Source organism: Drosophila tropicalis, unplaced genomic scaffold (genome assembly GCF_018151085.1).
Source record: "Drosophila tropicalis isolate 14030-0801.00 unplaced genomic scaffold, ASM1815108v1 contig_845, whole genome shotgun sequence".
Classification (NCBI taxonomy): Eukaryota; Metazoa; Arthropoda; class Insecta; order Diptera; family Drosophilidae; genus Drosophila; species Drosophila tropicalis.
In genome coordinates, this window is record NW_027173338.1 from 606,881 (window position 1) to 628,739 (window position 21,859).

Sequence of the window (21,859 nt, forward strand, 5' to 3'; positions counted from 1 at the left end):
ATGATGTGGATAACTCAGGCATTTTATTAGGCGCTGAATGAAATGACCAACTCCGGTTGACTAACTTGGTTAAGTTGATTGTCTGACATGGCTGTGGATAGGCCGCTCGGTTGCCCATATTCAGCTAGGTTTTTCCCCTCTCTCTCTCTCCTTCTTTTAGGTTGGCATTAATTCGATTTGAAATTAAACCGAACATGATTTTAAATGTTGATTTTTACGTTTTAATCGTCGCTTTTATATTGCCATAAAAACAAAAAAAAACTAAAGAAGTAGGTAGTTGTAGTTTTTTAGAGAAAGAAATGCCAAACGGTTCGTGTTACACGAAAAAAATATTCAAATTTTTTTGATTTTTGAGGCGTTTGTTATGGGAAGTTTGTCAGATGATCGATAGTGGAACGATTGAGTTTCTAAATGAATAATAAAATGTGTTATTTACATATTCTGTGAAACATTTCATTGATGAGTAGTATTTAAATTTTCTATTTTTTTGGTAACTCAACACGATCAATTGTGGAATGTTCTTAATGACACGTTTTCAATGTCTTACGAAGGTTTAAATGTTTTCCAAAGTTTTGTTTATGAAGTTTAAAGTTTTAAAGTTGCTTTAATCGGAGTAACATCTTATCAGTTATAATAAATCGATAACCTTATTTCTTAAGCAAAGTTGTGTTCTTATCAAGTGTTTGATCCCAACTAAAACTAACTAACTTTTTAAAGATGTAACTTTTAGATCAAAATTGTATAGGACTAAAAAGTATTTTAATCATCAAGTTACATTATTATGGATTCCAATATCGGATATAGTGGAAAAGTTCTCAAAATCCACTTAACTTTACCAATTTTCGTCCCAATTTTCTTATTGTTAAGCAAAAATACTTGTTTAGACAATTTTCTTAGAAAATCATGATCTTTCATAATTTTTCTCAATGAGTTTGATAAGACTTTTAAATACTCTAAATTGTCGTGATACAAAGATAAAACTCGTTTGAATTTATTAAAAATAGTTCTTAAAATATGAAAATAACGAATCTTCTTTATATATAGCATTTGATCAAATTCAACATACTTTGTTTTGCCAATCTCTTAAATATTAGATGTACCTATATATCTTTATTTAAAGACCCCTGTTTAACAGCATCATTCTTGATGTGATCTATTGTATATCTGTTTCCAGTGCCTGCCATCCATCGATCTATTATAGATCACAGTTTTGTTTCCCCACCCCATCATCGAATCTCAAAAGATGGTGCAAGATGTGGATGGTAAAAATTGAGATTTTTACAGCTCATAAATTATAAAACACCTGTAAAATGAGTTTGATGCCATACCAAATACCAAACGATGTCATACAATATAAAAAGAAGAAAAAAAGTCAAGCCAACGGAATGGAAGTCGGAATCGGTTAGAGTGAGGGTGATGTAAGAGACAAAGGAGAGAGTGAGACAGGGATAGAGATAAAGAGGAACTATAAAGCAAAAGCCGATTTAACTGAACAGTTACAATTTGGTTTTGCCTGTACCACACAGACGAAGAGATGAGAAAATTTTTATGTGCAACGAACGTTTTGTTGAAAATATCATTAAAATATCAAAGTTTATCACCTTGCCACACACTCGTGTGTGTGTGTGTGTGTGTTTGTGTTTGTTGATCCGATGTAAGATCGGACTTGGACACACATTGAGAAAAGAGAAAGATAGATGGACAGACAAGTCGAGTTAATCCGTTCATTAGGTTTACGGACATAAGCTCATGTTGTTTAGTGAGGCGTTAGAAGAGCTCACAACAATGGGCCACGATTGGACCTGGACCTGCCTCTAGTGCTGGCCAGCTATGAAGTTGGTCATAATGCTGGCCTGGCCTGGCCCGGTGTGGGGTTTGGTGTGCGGTTGGGGGGCCGATACGGAATGACAATGAGACGAGCTGAATGGTTGACAGCATGACAGCTTTTTGTTGGGCCAAGCACAATATTTTGACATTTTTACTGCCCGCTTATGAAATGCAAAAGAATTTCAAACGTTTTCGGCTTTTAGTTTAATTAAATTCTAATTTATTTGATTTTATCGTCTTTTAAAGTGTATTTTCATGTTTGAAAACTACGCTTAGTTAATTTCATATGATTTCCATATATTTTTCGTTTGATATTTTTTCTTTTTTGCGTATGTTAAGTAGCTCTTTGTTTTGCATAATGATTTCCTTTGGTTTTGATTCGATATTAACACTTTATTTTTTCAGCTAGCCAAAAATTTGTCAATTGTGCATAAGCTGATTAGGGCATAAAACTATCTGAGCTCTACTTGTATTGTTTAAATAAGCTGCTTATTTCAAACAAAACATATCAAAATATTATGACTTGATTATGTGGAAAGACTAATTTTGTTTTAGTTGTCTAAGAACTTTTGTCATTCAAAGAATAGGTGCTCTGTATTAAGTGTTAAGTTGGTTTTGAAATGCCCATCAAGGTCATAAGACCTTCCTTTCACCTGGTTGGATGGGAATTTTCGACTAACAATGCGATTTTTATGTAGACAAGGTGAAGTAAAGAGAAAAAATATCTCACAAAGTTGATCGTTAAAGCGTAACGGGAGCAAATAAAACTTAAATAGAAATATCTATATCGCAAGGTTGGCAATGTCATAAAAATATAACTAGAGATGTCCATTCTTTGAAGTATTTAGAAATAAATAAAAATAATTTTAGAGAAGATATTTGGAGACACAGTTCAGAAATAGAGCATTTGGCAAGATGAAATTATCTTATCTGACTAATTATTCAAAAGAATAGACAATGCCAACCCTTAATGAGCTATGCTTAATATTGGACCTAGATAACTATAAAAAGGGTTAGTATGTTCAGTACACGTTTGTCCCAGGTGAGCATTTGAGCCTTTTAAAGACCCACCAATGAATTTTTTAGTTAATGGAAGAGTATTTTAAATATTGTAGACTTTCAAAGCATCTCAGACTTATCAGTGAAACATTCTGCAACTAGGTTAAAAATATGGTTCAAGGGGAATACACATTACTTGACGTGTTATTTTATTTTTAATCCAAAGACTCGATAGAACTTTTAACTCCCCATAATCGTAACCTTATTCTTTTGCACTTACCCAGGGTCGACACTCAATATTCAAAAACTCAGATAAGCTGGGCTCTCTCTGTCTCTCTGGTCCACACAAATATATAGACAGTTTTAAAAATCATTTGAGGCACTCACCACACACACACACCAAACGAAAAGAAAACCCAGAAGCAAACTCAAATCATATGCGCCCAAGAGACAAGAAGACCAAACCATGACCCATGACCCACCCGTAGTTGGTCTGCACACGCTCCCTGAGCCAATTAAACGCGCGTTATCTGAGCCAAATTTTAAAGCGTTGATACATAAATCCTTTTGGTTAAGCCCCGCAGCGTTCTTGACAGCCAAGGCACATGCTAACATGCCATTTTCCACACTCCCCCAAACCCCCTCTCCACCCTTTGCTTAACCCAAAAACGACCCAACGCATGGCTAAATAAAAAGAGAAATATAAAAACAGAAAACAAAAGTAGCGCGAAACTTTTTCGAAAGAGTTTCTCCCTTACGGGCGTAAAGAGGACGCGTTCCCCCAAGGATAAGCAGCCAGGACGATGCATAGCGAAAGCTTATGTGTGTGTGTGTGTGTGCCTGTCTAAGAGTGTGTGTGTAGATGAGTGTATTTTAAAATTCAACTGTGGCTTAGCATGCGCCTCATAAAATAAATTTTAAGCGCAAGTGGCGCCATTAAGTCTGCTTTCAACTTTTTTACACCCACTACGAGACTAAGAAGTTGACAAAAAATGGTTCACTTGGGTGGCGGAGTTGCCTGTGTTGGCTGTTGCCATATAATGTGGAAAAAAGTTTATCAAAAACCCTTTCTACACCCGAAGAAGGAGTACTTCAATATTGCCTTGACATTAGGGTGACCCGAAATGGAATGAAAATCCACTCAGAAATCGAAAATTTCGGGAAAGCATGAATTTCGAATTAACCTCTAATAAATATTAGATTAAAAAGTGTTTTAAATTAGACATTTTCATAAATACATTTAAATCAAAGTTTGAGATTTAGTTCCATAATCAATCGAATGCATAAACATACATATAATAAATAAGAATGAATCTCAAATGAATTGTATCGACCTGATTGTGAGTACACAAAAAAAGAATACGTCAAAGAGTAACTAAAAAAGTATAAATTTGAAATTATATATATAACGACTAAGTAATCAAACAGCTGTAAATGTTTAGAATACTCCATGTTTTACATTGATTCTACCATTCATTGATTCGGTTTCGTTTATTTGAAGTTTTTAAAATGCATTAAAATGAGTACTTAGTCATTCAAAAAGAACCCACTCAACATGCGATCCAAGATTTGAATCGGTTTGTTTCTGTCTTTCTGTCTTCAGTCAATCGAGACTGAAGCATACCTGAAACTCTTCCAGAACAGGATCAAAAGGCCGAAAAGTACAGACAATTTGATCATTTTTCTTTGGTTCTAATTGACCGGAAGCTTCAAAGTCAAAAATTGTTGATAAAATTTTAAAGACTTTTTAGTTTCTTTGGATTTTTTATTAGTTTTTGATTTAGAAAACTTTTCAATCCATAATCTAAAGTAAACATAGTGAAAATACGATTACAGATTTTGAAGTACACATATACATTAAATATTGGCTAAAGATTTCAATTTGATTTATGAACGCTATAAATTTATCCGTATTCAGAGAAATTATCATAAACTAATAGGAGAGAGGAGTTTTCCCTCTGAAGTTATAGTTTTTGGTTGTTCTCCTTACCCTTTGACTATCTACTCTTTATCATAGATTTCAAGACAGGATTCTGATATTTATTTGTTAATTTTTGGATTGGTTAGCTAACTTGAGATGTAAATTAAATTGTCATTCACAAAGGTGCATAATAGTTCTACAATCAATGGGAATATCCATTCACATGAGCATTTCCTTGTATCTCGCTCAGAAAACTCTCTTGAAACTCTTCAATGAATCACCCTACTATTTTATATACATACATAATGGGATATAAGTGTATTTATCTGTGTATATATGTTGATGGTTTGCGACAAACAAAATGGCGGCACAACATAACACAACATTTTTTTATTTTTTTTATTTTTTGATACCCATTTTTGTGCCGCAAAACTTTTCGACGCTCTCTTTTACAAATTACCAACAACTTTAGTTCGTTTTTTTTTACGATCAAAATAAGCATTTATGTTTCCTGTGTGTGAGAGTGTCTGTGTGTGCGTGTGGATGTGGGTGTGCGAGTGTCTGGGTGGGTGTTACCCCAATTTAAATATATGTATGTGTACATACATTATGCAGAGATAAACTCATTCTCCAATGAGAATTGAGTATTTCGAATGGGCAAACTAATTGAAAATGCATTTAATTAGCCTTGAGGTTTGTTTATGCCACCAAAAATCTTTATAATCGAATTCAATTTTCTTGGCAAACAACGATTATGTATGTAGGTAGAAATTTTTTAATTAAATTTCTGTTCCTGTAAGCGAAAGCCGGCTTTAAGACAAAGACCTACCACCAAGGCTATTAGGAGTCGAATTTTGACATTTATATTGACAGCCAATAATAGACAACATAACTACGAAGCAAGGCAAAGAGCTCACAGAGTGAAGAAAACGACGAAACCAGACAGAAGGAAAAAGCTGGCGACTCTGGCGTGAAATTAAAACCCTTGCGGTATGGAAAACCAGTAGCGAAAAATGCTGCAAAAACAGAGAGAGGGAGACGGATACAGTGAGGCATAAATCTTGCCTTTGACTGTGGTGTTTCAGCAGCCAGGCACCGCCAAATGACAATTGTATCAGCTACTGTGTGAAGTTGGATGGAGCTCAGAGGATTGGAACCGGACTTGAAACATTCATTCATGACTACGGCAAGCGGTGACTTAGAAGTGCAACTAGCGAAAAATAAATTATTTTTATGTGTTAGCTACGGCCTTTAGGATTTGCATTTTCCAATTTTTAACACCTCCGGGGGTCATCAAGCGTAGCCAGACAATCTAAGCCAGACTATAGGAAATCATAATTATCTGCAAAAGATGAGAGAGAAGCAATTCGAACAGTTAATACCTATTATTGGACTGCCTTTGCTACTTCTCAGATTCTTAGGAAACTAAGATTCCCATTAAATGTTTAATAGGTGTGTTTATTAAAAGAAACAGTCCTGAATTTTGAATGGGAGCAGTTGGGAAAACATTTCCATCTCAAAAATGGCAGAAATTCAATTATAGTTACTAAATTTCACAAAAAGGTTTAAAATCTCTTTAATTCAAGGAGAAATTTCCAGTTAGTCCAGCTATGAAAGTGGAAACATTTCAATTTCTAAGCAAATAAGGCTTACCAAATTGCACAATTCTTAGATTTTCCATACTCTGTCGACTTGTGTAGAAGTGTAGACTGAACTAATGTATACTTTTCCATTGATAGGTATAACAAAAGCGTAACGAAAAGTATATGGCTTGGCCACAATGGAGCATTGGTTGTATGTGTGTGTGAGTGCCAGGGCAATTATGCAGCGGCGGCCTGTTGCAAGACAAGCAGCTGAACGAAGCAGAAGCCAAAGCGTCACCTCAACCCCGAACCCCTGCTCCAACCCAATCCATACCCCAGTCATGTTGATGTACCTTTTGGGCATAAAATTGAAATCCCGTCCAGGTTCTGGCAACTGGAGCAGGATGCTATGTTGCCGCCGTCGCCGCTGCTGTTGATGTTGCTGTTGGGTTTGGTATTAAATTTGCCACATCTTCGACGTGCGGCAGTCAACAACAATCGCTCGATGGCAACGACAGCAACATACAAATTTATATGGCTGCAGGGCATGTTGAAATTATGCCATCAAATTGGTATCAACAGCAACAACATGGAGCATGGTAGCATGGAAATGCTCTTCTGCTAGGAAGTTCTGGTTTTTTTTTCGGAGCAACCGCGACAATTTGTGTGTGTGTGTGAGTGTGTGCAATGTGCAAAGTAGAATGTTGCTGGGTGTGAACCTAATGCGTGTCGATGGCACTGCGCGATGGCACTGCGCGATGGCTCGATGGTTGCCTTGTAAGCAAATTAGAGCAACCTGAATAGAGTATGTGCAGGTTATTGTAATTTCTAATTGGTTTGATATAGACGTTACAACTAGTTGGAGTTCTAACAACAACAGCCAAAACAACAACACTTCAGAAAGGGACGAGCTAATGGCTAATGGTGAGTTAATGTGGCATCATCATAATTGCTGACTTTTAACATATATTTTCACATGATCAATTCCCTCTATCTATGGTCACATCTACAAGGGATCATTGTTGTTGAAGAGTCAAGAGAAATATAATTTCAATAAAGTAACCTCCAACTTAGTCCCTTCACTTTTTTTTATGATTTTTGCGGAAATTAAGAGCACAAAAAATAATTACGCACTATTGCCATAATTTCATAAAAGGCAGCGATCGACAAAGGAAGGAAGGAACGAACGACGAAGACGAAGGCGACCCATCAGGTAACATGAACCTGTCGGCAATATACAAGGCCAATGAAAAGGGAATTATACGGGGGGCCAAGGGGTAAAAGATTCATGAAAAGAAGGAGTTGCACCACAATCAACGCCCCACAAGCCATGCCAAACCCGAAGAGAACTTTTAACCCAAAAAGAGTGGCGCGGCGGCCCCAACAGAAGTTATGATGAGTCCCCGGCAAGGCTGCGGGCATAGGTGGATGTGGATGTGGTTCATGGTGATGCTGCTGCTAAGGTTGCCTGTTGATGATGATGCTCGTAGTCGAAGACGAACGAAGTCCAACGTTTTGGGCAATTGGTGAGCGGCCCTTCTTAGCCCTTAGCCCGAAATTGGTAGGAGTTGATGCGTTGATGCAATTACACCATAATATTCACACTTTGCGAGGTGAGAAAATTGCGGGCTATTAAAAGATCATAATAACGCGCTCTCCAGCACGAAGCCGCCGTTGCTGATGTTTCTGCTTCTGCTCCTTTTGATAAAGCTGCAGATGAAGATGCTGCAAATTGTTTAAGAGGGCCTGAGCAAAACCTGATGATGTTCGGCCATTGGAATTGAGACCAGTTGACTTTGGAGTTGGAAATTTTGCTGTTCCAAAAGTACCGCCGCCGCCACTGCCGCCGACATTTATGACAGGCTATGAAATCATCTTTTTTTCCACCCTTCATATGTTTCATAATACTTCTTTTTCTCACTCGTTTTCGTTTCTTTATTCTGTTGAATGTAATTTCAATGGCAAAACCGACGACAAAGTTGCACACATGTCAAAACTAGGGCGCTTCGCTTGATTTAGCACCAAGTGCCCAGTGGTGGCACTTCGCAGAAATTGATTTAAAAACCGCTTTCAAAACCATAAAACACAATGAAAGATGCTTCACATCTTCATTTGTGTATACAAAGTTAAGGCCGAAGCTCAAGTTTTTTTGATATTTTTATATATTTACTCTTAATACTTTTTTTACTTGCTTCATTTGTGATGAAATGTATCTCTTTCCAAAAGATTTTCGACAAAAACTGAAATTGAATTTTCATAAAATGTGTTTTCATTGGATTTTACTAAATATTTTTAGTAGACATCAACTAAATGGTTTCACTTACTGCTAACGATGGCGTTTTTAGAAAGCGCAATCATGTTAAATGGCAACACTAGTTAACAAATTTTTACATTCCTTTCAGCAAGAGAGGGATTAAGAAACCAATTTAATTCTATATCTATATCAAAGACAGAACTTTTACTTATTAAACCTTTTTTTATGAGGCTAAGATATAAAATATCTGATGATTTTGAATACATTTTTATTTGGACTAACTCTAATATAACTTACTGAACTAAGTTTGATACTCAGAGCTTATAAAATCAACTATGATAAACTTTTCTGCAACTTTTTTAAAGGTGTCTACATCTGCAGATGGAAAAGTCATTATATATTAACCAACCATATGTGTAGCCCATTGCATACTTTTAGGGGAGAATTATTTGAAATAAGGATTTACTTATACTAAATATTTAATATGTAGGTAACATATTGAATACGAACATGTATTAGTGGACTATTCAAGTCTCCAATAATAAGACATTGTAAAATCTATAAAATGCAATTAAACCTTTTGAATTTTCCTTGTTATTCCTTTTTGAATTATTTTCCAATATGTATATCCATATATCTTTAGACAAAGTTTTTTATAAGCCTAATATCTGTTTTTTTCCGACGTAGAGTTCTTAACTGATTTGAAATAGATAAATTGAAGTCGAAACATGTTGAAATCAAAATACATTGGGGAATAATCCAAAAAGCAATAAAATCTTGTGTTTTATTCATCGATCTCGAGCCACCAAAGAAAAAGCCAAACCTTGTTATCAACCAAAAAGGACGCCAATGCAGCTAATAAAAGATAATATTTAACCTTTAGGTATTAAAATTCTGTATACAAAAGACTCCGTTTTTTGTTGTTTCATAAATGTTTAAAACAAGAAGTTTTTAAGTCCTTAACTTTATAACTAATAAAGTTCAATACTATATATTTTAGTGTCCTGCCAAAATTATATATGTTTATGTGACTTTTTAAATATTTTTGGTATATACTAACTATGTATACAAACCGTAAGTTAAAGCTTATTTTAATATAGAATATCCATAATCAAATACTTAAGCCTCAACAGTAGTTGAGGGGAGAATTATTTGAAATAAGGATTTACTTATACTAAATATTTAATATGTAGGTAACATATTGAATACGAACATGTATTAGTGGACTATTCAAGTCTCCAATAATAAGACATTGTAAAATCTATAAAATGCAATTAAACCTTTTGAATTTTCCTTGTTATTCCTTTTTGAATTATTTTCCAATATATCCATATATCTTTAGACAAAGTTTTTTATAAGCCTAATATCTGTTTTTTTCCGACGTAGAGGAAGTATAACAAGGAAGTATCCTTGTTACGAAATTGTGTTAGCCAGTGTTGCCATCACATATTCACTAAACTCCATATCCGCCACGTCAATATCAAACGCTTATGATTAGAGGGGAAGATTATGGGAAATATTAGCAAAATTAATGGTCTTTAACAATTTGGTAATCAAAAGATACAATTCAATCACTTCCATTCTCATATATCAAGCATTTAACTGAAATAGTTGCCCAATTTGAATCGAAATCGAAAAAATAAAACTGGTTTCCTTCCTCAATTCTGGCTATCATTCCAAATCGTGATATCACAGAGTGAACAGCTTATAGCCATTGCTTTTTAACACAATATCAAATTACGATGCAATCTGAAGCCGTGTTAGGCATTCACAGCGGTTTTTAATCAAATCAACTAACATTTCAATACATTTTATGATTGTTAATATCATATGTATGGTATTTTCAGGTTGATTATCGCTTTGTTCAAATCCAAACAGCCAACACACGCTCCATGCATATAGACCAACCTACTATCTGTCTGTATATATGTATGTATAATATTAATCTCAGCAACAGAAAAAATATATACACATATATACATACATATATCAAAAGTCATTAGAATTGTCAACGCATAAATTAATTGCTCGTAAAGTGGCAAAGTTATGGTTTTTGTATCAGTTGTCTTTGTTGTTTCTGTTTGTGTATATACATATACATATATATTTTTTATTTTTTCGTTCCGTTTTTAAAATAATTTTTATATTAATTTTTCAGTGTGTGAAAGGAAATTGTTTTGCTGGGCAAATCAAATTTGACACTCCCCATCGAATATTAATACAAGTAATGCAACTTTTTTATTAGTCTCTTACGTATTTTACACTTTATTAAAAACGATTTGACGTGTTGATAGCAACAATATCAGATGCTTATCTATGTCATTGTTTAAAGAATTTCAAATCTTTTTGTTATTAATAAATTCTATTTACTCTAAATACATGCAAAACATCAAACTGGTTCCAATGACATGGATCGTTATAAAGTCATAAAAATATAAAATAGATGAGCTTAGTTCAAACCGTTTACAATAAGCTATAAAACGCAGACACCAAGCAAAGCCAACAAAATTAAAGAATCGTGCCAATAACGTTTTAAACATTTATTTAACATTCTTTACTTATGAAAATCAATTTTGATTCGAATTCTCTAACTCTAAAGGATTAATAACGCAGAACTTTTTTAATAATAAACAGAACCTTTGGAAAGTTGTAAAACTGCTTTCAATAAGAATTCCTTAAAAATTCGAATTTTTAGAAATGAGCTTTCACTTAACAAAAGACTGACTGAAACGCCTTTCTTTGGAAAGGTATCAACAAATACTGAAATGAAACAACTATGAATATAAATCAATTGCTCGCAAATTGAAATTTAGCATTTTAACAAATTATCAATACAGTCAAGTCAATTAGTTTGCCATCAGCACTAATTTGAACGTTCAAAGACTGAAAGCAATGAAATGAAAGGAAGAAGAGAAATTTCCATTACTAATCAAGATAATTGCATACAACAATTTCAATGCAACCAATTACAATTTCACGCGCATTTTGCCACGCACAATTCTCATATCTTTCGAAGGTGCATTCAAACATCGATTGATGAATGCTTCCTAAGCAGGCAGCCAGCCATCCATAGTGGCAACAAGAGTTGGTAGCATTCGCCATGCCATTGAGCATCCAAAAATGCAGCGTTAAATGTTTAAATTTATGGAATTTTGATTAACAAGTGTCTGGACGCCATGAATTTTGAACCAAAAACTCCAATTAGTATCATGCCGACGATGATGTTGATGGTGGCAATGTTGATGATGTTTCAATCGGGACTTCAACACAAATTTACAAAAATTACATTTTAATTATTTTTGCTATTTTATTGTTGAGACAGCGATCATCATCATCATCATCACACCTTCTCTTTCTGCCACTAAGATAATTGTGCATAATTCAAGTGTTTTATGCCGCAAAATTCTACATTTGCTTGGACTTGGAAGATGCCTGCTTCTGGTGAGGCTGTCACTGGCCATGCCATCTTCATTGGCCAACACGTGCAACATGCCAACATATCCAACAACTTCAGAAGTCTGAGCTATCACATTGAAATGCATCTCTGGAGCCCACAAATTAGTTTCGTGCTTAATGATTGCGTAAATGGTTGTTGGAATGTGTGCAGTTATTGCCATTAACTTGCAACAGACATACGTGGACCGATGGCAGACAGATAGACAGACAAACGGATAGGTAGAGCCGCACAAGACACAAGACAAAGGAACTGCAACAAGGTTGAAGCCAGTTCATCGGGCTTTAGGACTCAAATTTGCATGCCAGGTAAGCCATCTAAAAGCGTTTCTTAATAGTCAGTAGATTTTAGCATTATCCTTCATATACGGTATCTACTTTTCTAATCAAAATTAGAGAGACAAACGATTTACCAAAAAAAGAAAAGCTCTTTTTATAGTTTTTGAAAATCTCTCTAAGGAAACTGTAGAAAACTTACCAAGTTCCCTTTTATCTTGATTAACTGTCTTCAAACTTAGAAGTCTTCAATGAAGTCTCAAAGCACGGAAATTGTTGGACTATGAATCCTTGTATGAAGAAAATCATAATCATAAGATAATGATAAGATAAGAAACTCTATTAGGGATTATTTTGTAGGACAGGCCTAAAAGGCTAAATATGTAGAACGAAATTTTGTAATGTTAACTGACTTCAAAATATCTATATTAATAGTTAGCTGAATCGGTTAATTAGAATATGAAATTCAATTTATTATTTGATACAGGCATAAAAATATAATGTATTAGTTTGGTTTGGTTCCACCATTTTTTTGATACTTAAAGGAAAAGAGGAACAAAGTTAAATGTTAAACAGTCAATAGGCAAATAATTTGACGGTCTTGATTGTTTCAAACATCAAATTAGATTTCTAAAGGCAATCATGACTTAATTAACCCATACCATAATAATATCAGCCCCCCAAGAAAAAAAAATTGATAGGTATGTAAAGAAGAAAATATTGCTAAACTTTGCCTCAGGATTAACATAAATTCACTTCATAAATTCTTTACAAATATCCTTTCAACAGTAACGATAAAAGAAAACGATTATTTTTAAAAGTTTAGCACTCTTTGTATATGTATCTAATTATTTTTCAACATGAATATCCCCCCAAAAACAAAAATATATACAAGTATACTCATAAGAAACCTTTTTTGTTTTAGGTTGTTTTTGTTTTGTTGTTGTTGTTAAATTAGCTGTAAGGTGCCTATATGTCTGCCATAAAAACAAAAAGCCATCAGCATTGACCCAGTCGCCAGTCGCAGTGGCTGTTGCCGTCATCAACGTCGCATCGTCTCCAGGTCCCAGACATATTGAAAATTAAAGCGAGCGCACGTTTGGCCTGCGGCTAGTCTCCGGTCTCTGGTCTCCAGTTGAAAAGTGGTAAAGATTTGGAGTCACAGACTCCGAGACTTCGACATCGAGATCAACGAAAAAAAAAAAACACTTTACAGATCATTGATCATCGTCAGAGGGAAAGAGCCCAGTAAGATCGAGATCGTCTCACACCCAAATGACTGAGAGATGGCCAAAGAAATTTTGTGATTATGATTCATAAGCATTGAGCTCTTCGTTCAAGATTTTGGGCAAATTACCGGAATTATATTAACGTTCTACTTTGTTTTTAGATTTGTTTCGAATACTCTTTCTAAAAGTTGAAATTTCGAAGACAAATTTTCTTAGAGAAATATATATCTGATGCATTCTTTACTTCGTTATATGTTGCAAAGGATCTTAGCCTAGTTAAACTGGCTAGTTGATTTGGATTACTTAAAGTCTATGCTTCTTAAAAAAGTTTTGAAACCAAAAGTTCAAGAAAGAGTATACATGAAATCTCTACAGTCAACACCTCATCTTTTGGTTGACTTGCCTTTTTGGTGTTTTTTCTTTTGGTTTAGACAAATGAATTTAAGCTACTTCAAGCGAAGCGGCTGCCGTGCATAATACCGATACAGATACAAGTTGAGACCGATACCGGGGATCTCAGGGTCGTTGCGTCGGTATGTGTGGAAAGTCAAAAGGGATTTGGGGAGAGGAGTGTCCAGAGATGGGGCCTATCAACGACAGCCACTGGGACTGCAACTCGTCAGTTAGTCAGTTTGTTGGCTCTGATTGAAACACTCAGTCGATGGATGTTTCATGCGTCGCTGGAGATGTTTTTGTTGATGGACTTGGTCCAAAAAAAAAAGAAAATAAAAATAAAACAAAACCAAGACGGCCGCAGTCCGAACGATCTACCGCAATTATACCGAAAACCATCCATAATTATAGAGCGGCAACATATTTCGAAGTTAACACTTTCGTAGCATGGCTTTGGGAACTTGCTGCAGGCAAATTTTATTGATGCATCACAATTTAATGTGCAGTTGGCAAGGGGCATAAGGTTTTTTCTCGACTGTCGAGATCGACTTGGACATCAAGGTATTTTTGGTAACGCATCACATCAGATCGCATCGTTGAAGCCAGATCATCATTTCAGGATTGGCGGAGAAAATGAATACATTGTAATTTTTTAATAAATTTTTTTACGTTGTGTTTTTTTTTTCTCTCTCTCTCTCTTGATTTTCATGACGTTGATTGGTATCTCATGTTTTTGTCAAGGCACGCACATTGTTCAGCTTGTTCCAGTTATTTTCGAGGCTAAACTGTGAGAGAGATCTAATAAAAATGATGAATAGCCAAAGCTATAGAACAAGATAGTTGAAAAATTCTTCAAAAAATTATTGTTAATTCATTTTTAGCTGTCTCAATAGTTTCTTAAGTGATAGAGCAATCTTTTTAGCATTTCTTTAAAATTTTTAACTTATCTAGGTAATCTTGAAATGAAAAGCATTCAAAGTGAGTTGACTCTAATGACATAATTGAAGTTTTGAATAAACGATTTCCCTAACGTATTTCATGACTGAACTTGAGTAGGGCATATAGACGGATCTACAGCTATAAAATTGGGTAAATCTGCCCCTTAAAGTATGCAATAAGCTGCCCAGGAATGCGTTTTTTGAACACAATAACACCTTAAATAGTTTCATAAGACAAAAGCCTTAAAAGTTAAATCAATATAATTAGACGATCTAACTCAATGCTACGAATTCGACAGTATAAAATACAGTAGAATCCGGTTATAACGATGCTCAAGGGACTGACGATTTTTGTCACTATATCCGGATGACATACTAACCGAAGGCCCTTTCATATAAGTTTTTATTGGGACCAGCCAATCACTTATCAAACTTTAGTCGTTATAAGCGGAGTTGTTATAACCGGATTCTACTGTATATATGTATATATTAGAGTATTATTATATTATAATCTATATATTCGCTTAACGATTTAAAGCCAATACTTAAAGCCAACTACATTTATTCTTTCCAACCCCACCAAAAGAAAAAAAAGTTAATCAAATATTTTTATTGTTGCAACCATCAAAAATGGGAGAAATTGCAATAAAATCGGGAAAAAAATTAGTGAGTGGGGGGCGGGCGGAAAAAACTTTATCAATGCAAAAATATTATACCAAAACGCGTTTAAACCGCAACAACTCATTATTTTGCATATCACACATATTTTGACATAACCAAAACCAAACAGAACAAATAAATAAATAAAATTGCAACCAATCAGGTTAGGGAGTACCCCAACGACCATTCGCGGTCATAAATCGCAGCCATGTTCAATAACTCAGGGTCGGGAAAGTGTTTTTTTTTTTTCGGTTTTTAACCCACAACCAGCAAAAAGAATAAAAATATATACATATATAAATATAAATACATACAAATCAAGCGTGCAGAACAAGACAACGCAAAAGAAAAAAGTACGTAAAAATCTGTGAGGAAATTTATGAGTCAAATAACAACGGGAGATGACAAGGGCCAACACAGCAGAGGCCAGTGGTCAGCACCCACCTACAGTTCAATTTGTTTTCCACTGGTTATTGACGAAGCCAAGCCAAACACGTCCAAGAGAGGTGGAGGAGCTGCTGCTGTCGGTTGATGTTTTGGCCACTTGGTCAATAAGTCAGTTACTGAAGCAAATGTATGTAGATAGACTGAGAGTGGCAGAGAGAGGGAGAGTGATGGGGGAAGATGAAGAGTAACGAGGGGAAAAAAGCGTGATAAATATTTGCATTTCATTTGTGGCCGAGACTCTGAACACATGTATATAAATAATATTCGCACGATATATGTCCCCTTGGCAGACGACGATGACGACGATGCACAGAGCGCAGGCGCGAAACCGCACAGGCGCCTCTGGGCATTTGCTTCACACTAGCATACACTGCAAGAAATCAAGAGCAAGTACAAAAAAACAATCGAGAGGAAACACTGATGACAAATAGTTCTTGGCTCTAGCCCGTCCATATCTTTCACCTTAAGACTGACCCAACACAGTTAAAACATTGAATTAAAAATGCAATTGCATACCTTTGGGGGGCTAAATGAAATTTTGTCTCAGTGTCTTGCCACCACCAACCCGTGTTCATATAATCTCCACCTCCTTTAACCTACGTGGGCGCCGCATCACACTTTATTTGCTGAAGTCTCATATTGGTCTCCATTCGAGTCCGTTGCAGAGAGGCCAACTTGATATATGCGCTCCCTGCTCATAAAAATGTCAAAAATTGTGTTGCTGCGACGCTTTGTCTACCCTGGGAGTCCAACTCCACCGAGCATGCGCGCATATTTCGCTTTAATTGGCAAAAGGCAAGAACAGGGCACTGGCATCGGGCATCGGGCACCAGTCACTGGGTACTGGCACCTCCAACGACGACGTTAAATGCGCCAAGCACACGCATGCATAGGTGGGCCCAGGGACCAGAGAGATCGCAAAATCCAGATCCCAGTTTCGGTTTAGCGCTTTAAGCGCATTTAATGTGACACAGAACGAAAAGGATAACGACGACAGCAGCAGCACGTGACAATGGCCAGAGGTGGTTTGTGGTGGTTCTCCCTCTCTGTCTCTCTCTCTTTCTGTCTTTGTGAGGATTACCGGATGCAATGGACGACAATGTATATGGTGAATGTGGACAACGCATGCGTGCCAAAAGCAAATTTCACGCAAATCAAAATGTCATAAATTCGTTGCTTATACCCGCCCGATATCTCCCATTCTCATTTGCAACCTACTAAGACCTCAGTCAGTCGGAGTTAAATTTATAATGAAAATGATACGTCTGCGCGTTGTCTAGGTATGTGTGCATAAAGGGATGTATGTATGTATGTGTTCAGGTATATAAATATATATACAGAAGAGGTAGAAAAAGAAACCCAATGACAAGTGTTAAATTGGCGCGCGAATTTCAACATGTCGTCGCCAACTCTAACAAAGACAACAACAACAACAGCAACAAAAACACTTCAAGTGGGTGTGTGTGTTTGTATGAAAGGAATCCGATGACTTTAAAATATTGATTTATTGTCCGATTCTCACCTTTATAATTATAACAATTAATTCTTAATGTTTATTTTCGAGTATCTTTCTTGTAGGAGAAAAAAACAACATTAGGTGACAAAGCTAAACATTCCACATTGCAAATTTGTTTGCCAAAAGTATTGAAAGTGGTCGAAAGTTACTCTCACTCCTTCTAGGAGAAGGCCCAAACCAAAGTAGGGAGAAAGCACTGTATCTTTTGCTCTTTAATCCCATTTATTTAATGAACCAAGTCCAAAATTCAAGTATTTTTGAAAGAATTTAGAAGTTAATTCTTTACATAAAATGTAGTTCCAAAGTTCTTTTCAAATTTTAGAAAGATTATTTAAGCAGTAAAAGGTATGTTTGGGATACACTTATGTAAAAATCGTAATTTAGCATTCTAAATTTTCAACAGATTTTAATTTAGACTAAAAATGTGTCAGGTTTATACCCAAACATCTACCTTTAAAATACACACACCCAGAAAGACTTTTTGAACTATCTTGTCCCCATATTAAATCACATTTTTCTTGGCTATTTAGTGAACATGTAAGACATAAACAGATAACATATTGAACCGACGAGGGAAAGGTCTGTTTCTCTCGTTTCTCTTAAGTACACATAGTTAGACTTCTGCCTAAGGAATTACCCCATTAACAATTTAACAACCACAATTCGTAGCAGCTGTTTGTGTACCTACCTCAGAATACATGCCTTTCATAGATAAATATATGTATGAGTATGAGTGTGAGTACAGGTATGAGTTTGTGGCTGCGTCTTGTGGCCAAACATGCCAATTGCACATTAACGACATAACACCGTTATAAACGCGGTCCTTCATTCCCCAAACGCACAATTTAACCATAAGAGCTTACGCTGATTATTATATGCATATTGATCAGTCTGTCATGTGGGCACGTAGCAACTATCACTCATGCAGATGTATCTGCCTCCAACTTCCTTTAGAGAATTTCAAATGACACACACCGACACACACACACTCCCATCTGAGTTAGCAAAGATCCTATCTTTAAGGAGGGAAATAGTTTGTTGAAGGATTTTAATAAAGAATGGTATGAATATATGAATATCGACATTTGTGGGATTTAGTCTTATCAAGGCGGCTTAGAACTGAAGTAGATTGAATAAATACAATAAATTTAGTGAATAGAGAGTTTGAATACTTTAAAAATTGTTCATCTTATTATAATAAGGGCTTTTATTATTCTGTTATTCAATTACATTCATTGCTCAGCGTTTCCATACTCAAAATATTTACAGTGCTCCAAATACTCGCCTAATTCGAACTCGTTCATTCAGTTTCGTTTGTTTAAAGTGATTCAAAATTCATGTATGTAAATGTATGTATTTTTTTGTATTCGAATATCAGTACAAATCATAAAAAGACGAGTCATTCTCATTCTATTCGTTTAATGTTGAAACTTGATTAAAATTCATTCGATAATCATACTCTGAATGTATTCGAGCAGTCTGCCTTTTGATGCATGTTGTACTTTAATAAGTATTAAACTTTCAATTTTGTATACGTGGATATATTTTTAGCTTAAAAGTACTTTAGATGAACTGACGTGAATATAAAATATACATGAAAAAAGTGTTTACTTTATTCGCTTAGAGTATAATAGATCGAATACCTAAAATTTTTTTATCCTACTGCAAATGAAATGTCATTGGCCTATAATATGAAATACTAGTAATCAAGTAATTTTGGTTACATTTTTGGATTGGATTTAAATTAAATATTTAGATTTTAAAATGTCTTAAAATGCTCGAAGGTTTTGGCTTGTAGCTTGGCCTTTTCCCAAATCTGGCAATGAGTTGCCACCCAGAGATAACTGTGCCCCATTTTTAAAGCCTATAAGAAACCCTTTCAATTCCAAGTTGTTCGAGCCGATTTGTACTCATTCTGCCCTGAAATTAGTTTCCCCATCTTATTGACAACGTTGAAATCGTTAATATTTTTCGAACGCTGTAAATGCTAATGAGGCGCTTATATCGAAATATTATGGCTTTTCATTTATGTAGAAATTCTTGTGGAATATTTGTTGTTTAACAATCATTTCAACACATATCCTGTGGTTAGCGATGACCTCAGCACAGCGGTAACCGTCAAAAACAGAGAAAGAGAGAGGAGAAATTCTTTCGGATAATAACAAAAAACCGTTTTTTAATTCGTTCGTTGGCTTAAGGACTCATGTCGCTTTTTTTATTTTAACAGCTCATCGATATTTAAAAGATAAAGAAAACAGATGAAAAACAAAACCCCAACTTCAAGTGGTTGCCGAGTATCTAGAAAATTTGTAGCCTACTTTATGATGGACCGTTGCCAGTTTTTATGGGTGCGCCTCAGGCCCAGTTAGCGCTGGACTTTAATTTTTTTGTTAGTTTTTTTTTTTTTTTTTTTGGTTTGGTTTCTGAGTTATTTGATACTTTTCTTCACACTTTTCTGTCTAATGTGGCAAGTTTTGTTTTCTTTCTTTGATATTGTGGGGTATCACAAATTTCGTTTTGTTTTTGTTTCTGCACACAAACTGTTTTAAGTGGCTTTCTGGCCATCGAGAGGAGACGGCTTACATTTTATCGCATCTTTTGAAAAGCAATGAATTTTTAGTTTCCTTTGTTCGATACATTTAATGTTTTCCACACTTGGCTAGTTTATGTTCGATATTATAAATTCATTGATTGGCCTTTATGAAAGGCATTCAAAAAAAAAAATCTAAAAAATTTATAATTAAATTGATAGGGAAAGGGCATCTGCCATCAAATGTTAGAGTTTATTAACAAATAATATGAACTATTTTTTTGATTCAGTCATATATGTAGATGGATAATTTAATACCGTTGCCAGTTGGCTTTGTATTAGCACAATGTATTTGGATCTAAGCCATTGGTTGATCGTAAGGTAGCCAATTTGCTTTAGCAAGATATTTATGAATAATTTCTATAAGTTTAGAGTTCTTTCTTAGTATTTTGGAAGTACCTCAGATGGCGATATATGACCGAATGACTCATAAATTTCATCTGCTTTTACCATTTTGTCAAAAGTTACTCCCTTAATAACTAAGCCAGTGGATTTTTTTATAAAGGTTTAACTTTAAAATCTAAAATTAAAACCAATCTAATTGATCATACACAGCAAAACTGAAGAAAGCCTTCTTAAAACAGCCTTGTGGAAGTTATATCTACAGTAAATGACAGCTATAACGATACCAATTTCAACGATTTACTGCTTTTAACGAAACAAACTTAAAGGTTTGATTGGTTTTCATACAATGTACTTAAGTAGCGTTTAGTATGGATATAAAATTGCTGGTCCCTTGATTAACACCATAACTGCCAATCGCAGTATATAGCAAATCTTTCGTTTTAATGATGCTTGACAACATGGCTGATCTCTCCCTCCCATTGACTTACTATCTTGTAGATTCTTAACTTAAATCATAGTTTACTTTCAATTACTCGAACTTACTTTAATTTTAAAAGTATTAACACAAAAGTCGTCTTGTAGACGGTTCTTGGTTCTTCTTAGCCACAAATTTTTGCTTATTAGAAGTAGTATGGATATATATTTTTGCTAATTTCTAGGTCCAATGTTTATCTTTGATCTCCTATGTACAAATATATTTACCACTTGTCACAAATATTATACTTTCCTATAAATTATATGACAATAACATATGTATACAAGTGCCCTTCCCATTGATCGTCAACCTGTTCTCAGGCAACCCCATTTGCCTCTATGGAGAAACCAAATTCCCACCCACACTACTTACTCTAAGCAATTGATATCACATTTTACTATACGATACATATCAATTTTCCACACACTCACCCAACCAGCAAAAGACATTAATTTTATGCCTATTTGTAAGTGTATCTATATTATTACAACCCTCGAAATGTATATTCCAACCCCCAGATTTATGTTTTTGTGGCTTATGTCTTCTGCCCTCTACTATGTCGGAAATCCCCAGGAGGCGGCAAATGACAAATTTCAATAATTGGCGTTACAAGTGCGAATTTCACACACAAACATAGACACACAGAAATTTTTACGCAGAAAATCAAATAAAATAAACCCAATCAGAGGCAACCCCTAAATTACACATTATTGACTTTTCCACCCAAAAAAAAAGAAAATTTCACAACATTTTCTCATCGTAAAAATGAGAAAAGAAGAAAACTTTCTCAGGGTTCTCTGCTACTTTGGCAAATTTTCAAAACAAATTAATTTGCACTCAACTGCAGGTAGCCAAGTCCGAACCCCAATCTCAAACCCAAAGCACTCAAAAAACCCACAAAAAGTTGAAAAAGTTCAACCCTCTAGCTCATCAATTAAAATTTACCCAGTAGA